The sequence below is a fragment of the Tasmannia lanceolata genome, unplaced genomic scaffold, assembly GCF_043159265.1.
Source record: "Tasmannia lanceolata isolate RefF3 unplaced genomic scaffold, GAP_Taslan_0.1 ptg000018l, whole genome shotgun sequence".
Classification (NCBI taxonomy): Eukaryota; Viridiplantae; Streptophyta; class Magnoliopsida; order Canellales; family Winteraceae; genus Tasmannia; species Tasmannia lanceolata.
The window spans coordinates 59,653,420-59,667,641 of record NW_027518695.1 but is presented as its reverse complement, the minus strand read 5'-3'; the positions used below and the strand labels follow the sequence as shown (position 1 = coordinate 59,667,641).

The 14,222-nt window shown below is 37.4% G+C and overlaps 1 protein-coding gene across 2 annotated transcripts in view; it reads right to left on the bottom strand.

The window, feature by feature from the left end:
- Positions 1 to 14,222, bottom strand: part of LOC143850736 (putative disease resistance protein RGA3) — a 57,501-nt gene that overhangs the window by 29,734 nt on the left and 13,545 nt on the right. The gene's annotated exons all lie outside the window — the stretch shown is intronic.

The window sequence follows — 14,222 nt, the reverse complement described above, 5'->3', positions numbered from 1 at the left end:
TGTACTTAGATAGGGAACCTATTGATGGATAATCAGAGGTATTCTCTTTTTCTTCAAGAAATGTAATTAACGGCTAATAAAGCCGAATGTGTACGATCCCTACCAAAATTAATAAAACCTCTTCTCGCAAGAGGAAAATTTGATACCAATACATTTTGTGTGTGATGCTCTTTTTCATGCATGTGAAATTTGTTGCGAACAGACAGATTTATCCACAATTCAACTTAAAGATTTAGCCCGATTTTAAGCAAAATGGAGAAAGAGGGTCATTGTGTGATGCGGTTCATCCTACCAAAAGAGTTGAAAAAACAGGTGGAAGAAAAGAGGGAGCTAAGTCAGCATTCAAAGGAGAGGAATTTGGCCCCACATTCCCCTGGGTGGTATTTAGTTATTTTTTAGGTAGAGGGCCCAAGGTATCGTGGCCATTTATTGTTCTATTTTAATTATTTCAAGTCTAAGTGATGTGATTTAGAGTAGTAATACACCTTTATCTTTTCTTTATTTAAATTTTATTTAATATTTTAATTCATATTTTATTAGTCCTAGACTTGGTAGGATGTCCACATCAACCTATGGCTCACTTTACTTGCCTATTAACCATGACCCACCACTATAAACCCATTCTCAAACTCACATAAAAGGTCTTATAACGACTTAAACCTCCAACCCCTTTCTTATATCCTATTGGCTAACCCCCCTATGGCCCACTACTTAACCCCTTAAGCCCCTCTTCTTATTTTCTATAGGCCAGCCTCCTTATGGCCCAACAGTTATCCATACTGCTCTCTTTAAAAACCAACACCCTTCTATAAATCCTAATTTTGAATCGACGAGAAAGAAAACACACCCTTGCATAGAGTGCCTCCCTCTTTATTGCCCTTTTTTTCTTTGTTTCCTCCTCTCCTCTTTCTGTCCCTATCGGCCTTGTGCAACTGCCTCTTCTCTTTCTCTTCTTACCTTCTCTCTCTCTCTTTCTCTCTTCCTCCTCTTCCTCTTGGACATTACTTGCAGCGAACGATCAAGGCATGAAGACCGACATGTCACTCTAAGGTACAGATCACATTCACTTTATTTTTAATAAACTAAGCCCATATTCTCTACCCCTTGAACCTTTCTCATCTTTTTCTTGCATTCCCCTCCCAGATCCTATTACTTTTCCCATCACCTTGCCCTGAGTCATTGCCTATTACAGTATTACCACACCCTAGCCACCCTTAGGTATTATTTGAGCCATATATTGGATTATTTCATATTCATTTAAAAAAAATAGATTATTTCATATATCTGAATCTTATCATACATTATTTCCATATTTCCGGTCGCTAGTTGTTTTGTTTATGGATTTGATGTAAAGAACCTGCATGGGGCTGAATTATTTACTATTTGATGAAAGAATTTCAAAGGCTCTACTTTCCTACAATACCTAGTTGGAATTAGATTTTATATGATGTTTAATCTATTTTTGAATATATACTTTGCTGCCATATTAAATTAGAACACCTCATTCGTGCACCTAAATTCTCAGAAATCAACCTGCGGACCCCAAGGTTTGCACCAATTTGGTATCAGAACTCAGAGCTCAAACACTTGTAGGGTCCCTTCAATTAAAGACACCTAGGTGTTCGATAATGACCGATAGACTCTTCCTCACTTCTAGCCTTGGATCTCGCCCTCAAATTGTTGGGTAAAGTCCTGATGGAGTCTCTCTTAGTTATATGCATTAGACTCTAAAATTCTCCTAGAGTCTAGGTTCATTAAAATTGTCTTTTATGGATCCTTGGATAATGTTTGAGTTTCTTAGGGCTGCCCTATATCTTAGCGTCTACTTCAGATCAGTTAGGTGTCAACTTCCTAGTCTTAGCCCGTCTATTTTCTTTTAATGTGTCTTAGTACACCCCACTATTATGTAGGGTTGTCTTGCACATCGATCACACATGTACAAACTATGACTAATATGGCCAATGCACCACATCAAGGGCAAGAACGAGCCCAGTCCCGAGAGGCCTAGAGACATTGTACTCAAGCTACGTTGGAGTGTTGGACCATCACTCGGAAATCTTAGCCAAGATCAGAGTTGCCTTGAATCGCATTAGCAAACGCATTAGGCTTGGGATTATCGGAAATGTCGTGGTCCCTTGGAATGCACGCCCCGCCTAGCTAAGCAAGGCAAGGCGAGGTGAGGCAAAAGGGCATTGACTGAGACTCAACTAGTTCAGTTATTAGAGATTACGTGGCTAGTCATTTGAACTCCACTTTTCCTCCTAATAACATTGCTAACAGACCACATGTGGGTGAGAAGAACATGGATCATGGACTTCTACGACCCATATTACATAGTACCACTACCTTCATATGTTCCAACAGTAATGATCCAACAGTAATGAATGGGGTCATAGATCATCTGATTGTCCACATAGCACATATTTTATGGAGTAAAATAGGATTATGTTTTAATTCAGCCTCACATACCACTCTCGAGCATATGGACAGATATAAGTGATCAATTATAGCTTAGGGCATTTGCTGAAATGCTTAGCTAGAGGGGACCATCACCAATAGAACGAGTTTACATAATTTGGTTCGTTCTTTTGAGACCACTCGTGGCCATCTCCTTCCACACCTTCTAGATCATACACATGTGCTCTATACTGGGAAGTGCATCACTAAGGCCGACGGAGCACTGGGAAGTGCATCACTAAGGCCGACGCCTTCGTCCACTACATCAAAAAGGTAAATCGAGAGATGTTAGAGAATTTGCAACCAAGTATTGAGAGGAACGAGGCTTCCCTTGATCACTGTCATAGAGATCATTTCTATAGCATGGAGGATCTAGAGATGGTGTTCCTTCGAAGTGTATCGGTTTGTGATTGGAGCATATCATCATGATCATGTGAAACAACCAATTACTCCAAAAGCTTAAGCTGTTGTAGATAGTGTTATTTAAACTTTTATACATTAACACTCCCCTCCATGTGGCCCCCTCTTTTCTAGGGTTGGCCTACACGTGGCCCATGTAGCCCCTCTTTTTGGGTTGGCCATTACATGTGGAGTTTTTTAATGTTAAGGAGTTTTGAACCCAGAGCAATTATACCATGTGAAACAACCAATTACTCCAAAAGCTTAAGCTGTTGTATATGGCATTATTTAATCTTTTTTACTTTAACAATTCACACATCGCTTCGTAACTTTCCATAGACGTTCAAAGTAAGGAGACCTGTAGAAGATTTTGCTAGTGATACCTAGTTCATTAGCGAGGATGTTCTTGGATTGAGTGTTTGTGATAGTGTGGTACAACTGCAAGGACTTCCTCATGAACCACCAAATTCTAGTTCCGAACAGGCATCATGTTAATTTCCTCATCTTTGTCTTGATACCGGTCATAAATATGCCATATTTGATCCTCTTCGTCGTCATCACCTTTAGCAAAGTCAACACTCTTATGGGTAAGAATAGGATGCATGTCCTAATTCCCCACAAGAGAAACATTGAATCATCGACCCGATGAGCGCTGGTTCCTTTCATTTAACAGTCCGGTCAACCCCTTCAACAGTCCTGGGACTTGTTGAATTTGATAAAAGAGATGCATGATTGCTTCTAGTAGCTGTTTAGTCAATCCTTGACACCCCAACGACACTATAACTCATTGTGTTTGCAGATGTAGGCTTATGTTCAATCATATTAAACTTAGGGCCATAATGGATCACTCTTTCTCCTACCCAAAGACCATACTGATTTGCATCTTCAAGGTTAGTCAGCCACATAACTATCATCTGATCCTGAGTCAGCAGCTTGAGCCAGGATAAATAACTTGCATCGAGTTGTTCGAGTTGTTCGTCACTTTCTTGATGACCTACCCTTATGTACAGGTTGTTGAACTCCGATGTCTATACTTCTACGCTCATTTCACGTTGAATTAAACTATGAAAATGTTGATACATCATAGATTCATAATATGTAATCAGAAATCAGCAAGGAGAAATTGCTTCCTCATCTTGGCCCTCATATGTTCCCAGGTGCGAATCTTAGGCCTCACTTGTCTGATACATTGCTCTTCAACCCTCTTCCAAAACTCAAGCACAACTCTTTCAATTTCAGTTTCACAAAGAGCACATTTCTTTCTTCTATCATTGATTTCCATTAAAAATAACTCTGTGATTGATTCCTAATCACAGTAAGGCTTTGGCATGAATCTTCCCGAAAAATCAGTAACCTCATCGTAATTCCTCCGACCTTTAGATCAAGTCCTCTTCACTAACCATCATCTAATTCACCTCCCAATCCTCTAATTCACCCCATCCTTTTAGATCACAAATTTTTGGATCCGGGCAGGCATAAAGCACGATACCACTAGAAGGAAAAAGTGAATATTTGTGGCTCGAAGAGAAGTGTCTCTTGAGCAAAGCTAAGTCAGAACCACTCTTTTGAGTAGGTTTGTCTGAGCGAATCAAGAGCTCTTTCCCTTCAGGGGGAAGTTCAAGCTTTTCAAGGGCAATAGTAAGAGAGAGATTGAAATCACCACGAGTGGTGTTGCTACTGTTTGTGCAGCATCTTAGTGCAGACTGCAGAAAAAGCTCATTCACAAATTTCAATACTGTAAAAAAATGTTCAGTTTACAACACAAAACCCATTCTAATACTCAAGTAACCCTTGAACCTATTCTAATACTAATACTCAAGTAACCCTTGAACCTATTCTAATATAACTGTACAATCCTTCCTTCCTTTTTTTTTTGAATGAGAACCCTACAATCCTTCATAAGTGACTAACATAATGTAAACTACTTAAAATGATGGTCGCCACCACATATAACTTAAAAGATCACTTAAGTTATAAGGGGTTAACTTAAGTGGATGGTCCCTACAATCTTAAGTCATTACAAACGAAAGTCAGCAAGATGATGAAAATCCCAAAACCAACATGATGAAAAATCCAAAACCCATAGAACTAAAAGAAACACCTCCACCCCCACCCCCTTAAGAACAAAAAGGAAAAGAGAGAGATGTCAATGCTTCTTCTTCAAGGGGCTAACGATTGCATCAACACACAAAGATGCAACCAAAGGTTAGAGAACCAAAAGCAAGACTAATAGATTAACCTCAACGATTTGCTTAAAACTAACAAAGTGATGTCTTGGTAACTTCCGTAATTACAGACGCATTGAAGGGATTACATGTTAACCAATCAAATATTAGGAACTGAGCATTTACAGAGCAAAAGATTCGAAAAGATAATAAGAAGTTTGGCCAATTCCAAAAATACTTATAATAACTTTTTCAGCAATAATAGGACTTTAGCAGACAGCCAGCATACGAAAACCGAGAATGCACAAATAAATACGACAAATAGACAATGTACCTGATAAGTGGAAGGACCACAAAATGCATATCAAATAAGCTAATGCACCATATTTCGCCACTTGTCCTTCAAATCAATCTGTGCAATGCGAGCGTTCATTATCAAACTCACCTCCATCAAGAATACAAAAACAGCATAAGAGAATTTTTTATTTTTTTTTTAAATAGAACATCATAAGAGATTTTAAATGAGCATATGACATCATAATTACCGGTGTTCTCCCCTCGAAGTTTTCAGTATAGCGATTCAAAATGAATGCCCATCTCCCCGTGCCATGCCTTCACAGGAAAAAAGAAAACATGAATGCGTACAAAGGTTAACCCTCATCAATCTATTCAAGAAAATGAGAAGACAAAGCAATAGATAGAGAACTCAAGATAATTGAACATATAGACACAATCAAATTTTTTTCTTTTTTTGGCAGGTAAGCTGGGATTGAACCACCGGCCTCAAAGTCAAAGAACAAAGCCTTATCCAATGAGCTAGAGGCCCAACCCGTCTTTTGGTATATTGTATTCTAATAATAGACACAATCATGTCAAGGTATGGATGGTAAACTTACAACATGACTTTATAATGGACACAAAAACTACAATTAACAATAATTATTAAAGAATAATCGAAAATAAACAGGAATTTTCGGATGCTATTTTTTCTAGCCCAAACAACTACCTACTTTTGGACAGCATCTCTTAAAGCCTCTTCTTCCTGTAAACTCCACCTCTTATTTTTTCTCCTATATCTCGTCCCACCTCACTTATTCAAAGGAGATATTGCGTTGTTCTTTGGGCTAGGCAAACAAATTTCCCTCGAACGATTTAGTGAATTTTTTGACGAGGACTCAATCGAATCTTCATCCCACTGCATGGAGAAAAAACTACCAACTCAATTAACAAAAAATGTGTAACATAAGTCCATAACTTGAGATTTCAAATGTGCAAAAGTTGGAGTAGAACAAATGTGTTAAACATCAACCAATGTTATTTTATCATGATGATGAATAGGAATTACGAAAAATAAAAGAAAAGAAATCAAGAACATTATACAATGGCTTTTAATATAATGATATCTCATTGACACATCAATTTCAACAAGTATTATGTAATCTTTCTCACGTGGTTCTTCTCAACCTATTTACTAAGGTGTGGCTCTAAGCCACGTCATAGAAAAATAAAAATACAAAATACACTGGCACCCTATTGTTTTTCCCTCACTCTCCCACTTCCAATTTGTCATCTTAGGGGTCGTTTGGATACGCGGGTTTTAGAATCCAAGTTTTTAGTTTGAAAACAGTGTAAAAGAGGGTTCATGATCAAGCTGATGTATGCTCTCCCGACAGCGTTTCTTGGATTTTAAATGAGAAATTCGGGTTTTTAAAATCTCTCCTGCATCCTGAGATTTCTAAAACCTGGAAATATGGGAGGATCTACTACTCTCTTGCTAACGGAAAGAAGGGAGAGAGGTCAAAAACGACGGCCGGTCCACTTCTTCTCGTCTCTTAGCTACAATTTTGAAGAAATCCTGGATTCTAAAATCCGCATATCCAAACGGCCCCTTAGTGTTTGTGTATGGGGAACGCTAGCATCATGGGAAAAAAGTTATCTTCCAATGGGAGAATAACATTGAGCAAAGCTCGGCTAATTCACAAATTTACTATATATTTTGAAGTCATTAAAGATACACGGAGTGGTATCATCAAGAACGAAAAGTTTACAACTGACTTTTTATGGGAAGGAGAGTGCAAACAGAAGCAACAAGGAAGGCTTGGCATCAAAACAACATATTCTGAAACAAAATATAAGAGAGATTAAGGGGGAGAAAGTAGGTTGTGAAAAAGAAGAAATCGAAGTCCGATTATGATGAATATTCAAATGAAGAGATGCACCAACCAAAATTCTACAAGGATTTGATGTCTACGAGAATTATGGGGAGTATCTAGGTTTCTTTATAAGCTACAAGAAAAAGGAGGAACACCGTCGTAACTAAATAGTAATCATAAAACAAAGCCTATGGCTGGACATGTGTACATCAATTGTTTGATAAAATGCAAAACAGAGGCTTGGTTATTAGTGTGATATTGCTAATGCTCACATGAATCTTGATCCAGTTGAAAAGGCAGTACAACTGTTTGAGGAAACTCCTAAGCAAAAAAGTATTCATCTTAGATATAGAAGTCATAAAAATCAAGACAGCGTCTACTTCAAGTTTTTTTATTTTTTTTGAACAAATGAAATATATTAATAAAGCAAAACAACAATAGCAACACCAAGAAGGCCAACGGAAACTCATATGGGCCTCGGCTATGAAACAGACATAATTAACAAGGGAATCTGCACATCATTCCCTTTGAGTATTTGACTTTATGGAAGAATTTATTCAGTACATCTCTCCGAGCTCAAAGTCGAATTCTCTCTACTAGGGAGGGATTGATGCAGAGCAAATTCTACGCCAAGACTGGATCAAAGGACGATGGATGAAAAGGAAAGGTAAGTCCATGGTAGCGATCTGTTGAGGAAGTGGCCACTACCTTGGAGTGTTGTTAAGCATAAGTTCCAAGCTTAATTGATCTTATGGAGTACACCTAAGGTTTTTTTATGGATTGAATCAGCTACAAGACGTGATTTGGTCCGATATTGAGGTTTTGAGAGAGTGCTTGAAGTTCGGGGCAAGAAAGATGACTGAAAAAAAGAAAGAAATAAAGAACAAGGTAAAGACAAAATATCAAAAGAGAACGATTAAAAACTAGGATTGAGGAGAATGGAGCAGGCGGCTGGTTCTGTTCAAGATGCATGTTCACAAACTATTTATCAAGAAACAAATGTAAAAATCTGCTTAAAAATTGAGTACAGAAAGGGCAGAGAAATGATAGTACAAATTAGGGCATCAAATTCACAAGGCAAAATCAAAGAGAACGTGAAGATTAGTGAGTAGGTATAGATAAGGAATTGATCAATATGGAACCCTTGTCTTAGTAAAAGAGGCGGGCCTTCCAACTTTTTTGAAATCTGTCATAGACGGGTTGTAAGCCATTTCTTCAAAAGCTTCTCTCTTCCTTTAATGCTGACCCATACTCATTACTGTGGTTCAAAACAGTGTTTCAAAACGCAGATGTCGGTCAAAACCGGTCCGAAGAAAATTCTAGTCAACTCGGAACAACACAGTCGAGTACTCGGTTGATGCGGTCAAAAATCAGGGAGAGTCAAAGGAGTTTTTATTGACATACATGTGACATGCATGGGGCCTAGAGCCACCTTTCCTTTTTTTTCTTTATTATGTGCATGCATTTAAATCACATCATAGTATTGTTTATGAGTGCAAGGTATTTATTATTAATATATAAATTTACAGTTATAAGGCTTAAATAACATATTATATATCTAATACGTAAAGATCACAATAGCCTAAGGGCTTTGTTAGAAACTTACCGACTTCTTCAAAAGCTTAAGCTGTTGGAGAAAGGCAGTATTTAATCTTTTATACTGCAACACTCCCCCTCACATGTGGCCCAATTGGCAAACACGTGGCACATGTGGTCCCACCTTGGGCCGACCATTGCATGTGGATTTTTTTTTTTTACATCGGGGAGGTTTGAACTCGAGACCTTGGCTCTGATACCATGTCTCCAAAAGCTTAACACTCCCCCTCACGTGTGCCCCACTTGGCAAACACGTGGCACAAGTGGTCCCACCTTAGGCCGACCATTGCATGTAGATTTTTTTTTTTTGACATCGGGGAGGTTTGAAATCGAGACCTTTGGCTCTAATACCATGTTAGAAACTTACCGAATTCTCCAAAAGCTTAAGCTGTTGGAGAAGGGCACTATTTAATCTTTTATACTTTAACAGGCTTAATACAGAGAGATTTACATTTATATGGTTTTGAATCTTTTGAATAGCTAAGAACCTAACAGAGATAGACTCACATTTATAGAATTTTAAATAGCCTAGATGATTAATAGAGAGAGATTTGCATATCTAGGGTTTTAAATAACCTAGGGGCTTGATAGAGAGATACAAAACAGCCTAAATTTTCATTTATTTTATTTGCATTTGGTTTTAGAGATAGGGATTGTTCATGGCAACCCAAACGTTCTAGTCATAATTGGTATAGGGATGGATATAGATATATAAATGGCTTCAAAAGTTTCTAAATGGCATGGGGAGATGGGCATGGAAACCCATGTTTTCCCCTTATGTATACTGTCTAATATAGATGAAGGCCTGAGAAGGCCATATTCCAACAAAAAAAATTATGATCAGCAGGAATATGAATTTCAAGTCCCCTGCATATTTAAATGACATTTACAAAGCAGCAATATCTAATCGATAAGCTTAAAAACAGTGCAAACAGAAAAGAAATGACGAATAACAAAACAAAGGACAATGCAATCATTACCTCATAAGTATGGGCAGTCCTATTCCGAACCATAAATCCAGGCCACGATGTTCCATCCTGTCTGTCAATCTGGTTTGCTGTATTAGTTTCCCCGACATGAGTAGCTTCAACACCCTTATCAACAGAAGAATTGCACACATCTACATCTACCAGATTATGATTTTCTTCAGGACCCTCCTGATTTATTTGTTCAGTTGGCATATTTACTAATATTCTTTCAGCCATTTCCAAAGAATCCGGAAGAGGATCTTCCACAACTGTTTGCAGATTTATACAACTGGATTTAAGGTCCTTTCGTACCTTATTGACATCGGGTGTAGACAGGCCATCATATTTATTCCCCATTACACAGCTACCCAGATTCACAACGTGAGAAATGCCCACTTCTTTTGACATTGCAATCTCTCTTTCCTCAGTAGAATTTATGTCTTGAATGGGTAAATCTTTCTCTCTAGGCTTCTCTCTTTCCTCAGTAGAAGTTATTTCTTCAATGGGTACATCTTTCTCTCTAGGCTGTGAACTCCCTTTACATTTATCTAGAAAATGTACGTCAAAAGAAAACTTTCTCAGATTGATTGTGGAATTCAGAAAGATAAAATAACAAACAAGCATAGTGTATTAGCACCAAAACATAAAGAATATAAAATTACCTTAGTCACACTCATAAGTTACAATCATGCAATTGCTTAATTTTTTATTTCAAAATGAAGATTGATAAGAAAACTTGCCAGGACAAAAAAATAACAAAAACAAATAACTGTTGTGTGCCTAGACGGTCCCACTTAGAGTAGAATAAATTAATTTATATTTTTAATAGCTTGTGGAAATCTCTGCCTAGTTGTTTGGTATGGATAGGAGTCTTAGAGATAAGGGTTATCTAGATTTTTTTGGAAAGAAGTCATAGAGGAAGTGGTCAAGTAGGTTCTCTATTTATCAATAACATGCAAGCAGTATTTTCCGAATTAATGAATAATTCCAAACTCAAAACCGTGTTTCTACGCATAGAACCTTGACTCGAAGTGGGTCCAGAGGTTGATCTTCCCACTAAGAAGATCAATCATGTTGCGAACTGATTCAAGTTTGTAACCGATAAATGTTATAGAGTATATGCTTCAGTTACAAAGTAGTTATCAGATAGTTATTTATGTCAAGGTCGTGGGTGTTAGTTTTGATTATGTGTCATGGTAGTGGGTAAATGAGTTGATGATTTGGCACTCTTTTTGTGCTAGTATTTTAAGTTCTTGTATTTCAATGAAAATGTAGAGAATTTGCAACCAAAGCAGCAACTTATGTTTCAGGAGAGTTATGGTTCCTCTCGAATTGAACCCGTTAGGAGATCCGGTTGCCAGGAGAGTTATGGTTCCTCTCGAATTGAACCGTTAGGAGGTCCGGTTGTCTCGAATCAATCTATCTACCCCCTCTCTTTCTTTTTTTTGTCTTTTCCTTTGTTTATTTGTGTTATGGCCTTATGGCCAATTAAGCACGTAACAGTCAGAATATCCAACTAGCACAAAATGATAATTAAACAGGATGATTTAGAAAAAGCAATTTCAAGTTAGAAAACATTAATTGTTTTTATAATTGCACTAATTCATATTGAATTTTATTGTTTAAACAGATGTAAAAGGTTATTATAGTTCCCAAAAAGCTCTTGGAAGCCAATTAAAGAAGAGAAGACAAGCTGAGTTTGTGCAATTAGTAAAACATGGTAGTGCCAGTATCAGTATCCTTGAGAAAAAGCAATTCCAGTTCAGAAAACTAAAATTAAACATCAGACAACCAACCTATCTGTGCTGGTTCAACAGGGGGATCCAATTCCATGCCACAGACACCATCCCCTAACTCAATTACACTAACATTTCCATCCAAAATCCAAGCATTTTCCTCCTTAGTACAAACCATTTCCGCCGCAAATTCCAAAAAAGAAGGACCCAATTCTCCCACAGCCTCCTCCAAAAAAACCCAAACACATTCCAAAGCATCCTTTCGCGTATCCTTCATCAAAAAATTATCACGAACACTCTCATTCCCAATCGCCTCTATTATCTCATCCCTCGATTCCCTCAACCATTCCGAACCCAAACCAAAACCCTCCATCTCAAAAACCCTAATTTTCCAAATTCTCTCAACAGAATTAACACAATTCTCCCGGAAAAACTTCGCTACGCATTCCACTGCCACTGCGCAGTATGCAGCCTTCATCGATTCCGAAACCCTAATTCCGATTCCACGGTCGATCCATTCGATTGATTCCAAGGAATCGAGAACTTTCTCTGTGATTGAACATTTCAAAAGCGATGTACAGATTCTTCTCAAGAGTATTGTTTTCTTTAGACGGAGATCTTGTCTGCAAGTGGGGAGAATTGAGATGAGTCTGTTGAGTACCCAGTCTTCGATTGGTTGGCGAAGGAGGAATTCGAGAATCCATGAGCCTTTGTGGATGTCCATTAGGGTTTGTAGAGATGAAACCCTAACATGGAGTATTGAGGATTTTTAGGGTTTTGACGTTGGAACAGAGAGGGGGGGTTTAAGAAGCGCGAAGAGGGGTGAAAATCTCCCGCCTGTTTGTTTCGATGGAGCCTCAAATTGCACGTGTGAGAAAAGGCACAAGGGCAAGTGATCCAAACCGTTCATCTTATGGCGTATGGGGAGATCATCCCTAGATATGGTCCCGTACCAAGAAAAACATTTTTAACTGAAATTTTTTCATGGGAAATTTTTTCTTTCAATGATTTAGAAGGAAATTATATGATTATGGTTAATTTAGAGGGATATTAAGGTCCCTCTAACTGAAAATTGAATAGGGTTGGTTTATTTTATCTTTTTTACACATGTACAAAAGTAGGAAATTTTAGAAATATTTTTCCTTTCCAAACTTCTTCCAAAAAACTTATTTGAATCCAATGAGGACCTTGTTTGGATTGCAGGAATCAAGGTTGGAATTGGCTCCCCATTCGTATTCTGCCGGGCATTTGATTTAAAAACCTGAACAAAAAACCAAGGGGCAAAAATGACATTAAGGGGGAATTAAATAGGGGAATGCTTGGAATCTGTTTCCTGTCCAAGAGGTTATACTCTCAACCCGGCCCAATTGGAATGAAATTTGTATTTAATTTTTTCTAATTAAATTTTTTATTCTAATTTTTCATTTCATTTTCGGGCGAATTTGGATAGGAATCAAAATATGATGCTAATTTTGATTCCTCATTCCAGTCATCCAAACGCTCCCTGAGGACGTGTTCAGCAAGGTAAAAAAAAATCTTGTGAATCTCATTCCGTCCACAGAGTCGATTTCCTTCTTTTCTCTTTTTTTTTTTCTACCGACAAAATAATGGAATTTTTTGGAGCGAGTTAGAACAAGACTTACCATAAAGTTTTCGATACCTTGCTGCAAGAATTACGAACATATTCAAGAAGTTGGTTACTTAAGACATGAGGCTCCTAGCCTGAAAATATAGAGAAGACTAAGCCAGTACAGTCACCAATCACAAACATACATAGAAATTGAAGATAGCACTTCAATGAGGTATATTAATCTATAACAATGGGATGTAGAAACTTAGTACATTACATAAATAAATAATCAAGTAACACTCAAATGCAAATTACACAATTCGAAGATTTAGCAAGTTCAAGAAATACAAAACTTTTATATGACAAGATGTATGATAGTGATATACAAACGTAAAGTTCAACAGTCCCAAGAAATTGTTTAAACTCCCATACAAATTATGAAGAAAGGTGTGGTTGGAAACATGGATCCAGAAGCGACCCTTACTGATGAAACATTATGTTGTCTTGTTGATGTCAGTAATAACTCCCATCCTCATCAAACAACTAAAACTTTCCATTCCTCATCATTCCTATCTACTTTGATGTATGCTAAATTTCCAAAACCAATTTTGATTATTTTTTAAAAATGCTCAAATTAATAAGTTTATGAACTGGCAATCATGAGCTTTTCCAGTTTGAAAGATTCCAAAAAGAAAATTTGGAGATAATAAATGCAATTGGGTTGAGTAGGGCTTCATGTTGATCTCCTTTTGAGTTAGAGGGACTCATAATAGTTTCTAAACTAGTTCTCAAAGCCCTAAAGTTGCTAATAGTCTACGAACTACTTGCACAAAATCTCTGTTCTTTCTAAATTGGGATTTTTACTTAATTGGGAAGTACTGTATGTATGATGAGATTCGTAACTTGCAATAGGAGAAACAATCGTTGTTTGTTTTTCGGAAGTAGGAAGTCTAAATTTAATCGTTTCAAGAGTTTAGAAATTGCTTTTCTCTTTTGAATTTTTTAGGCCAAAACAACTCTTACTTACTAAACTTTAGAAATTTAGAGTACAGAGGAAAAGTGTTTTGGGTTTATTTAGAAAGCACTATTGGTCTAGGATTAGACAATTATAGCTTACACTTTAGAAGAAGCTTCTTGTGCCAAGATTTTACATATTTCACCCGTAGGGTTGAATGGAA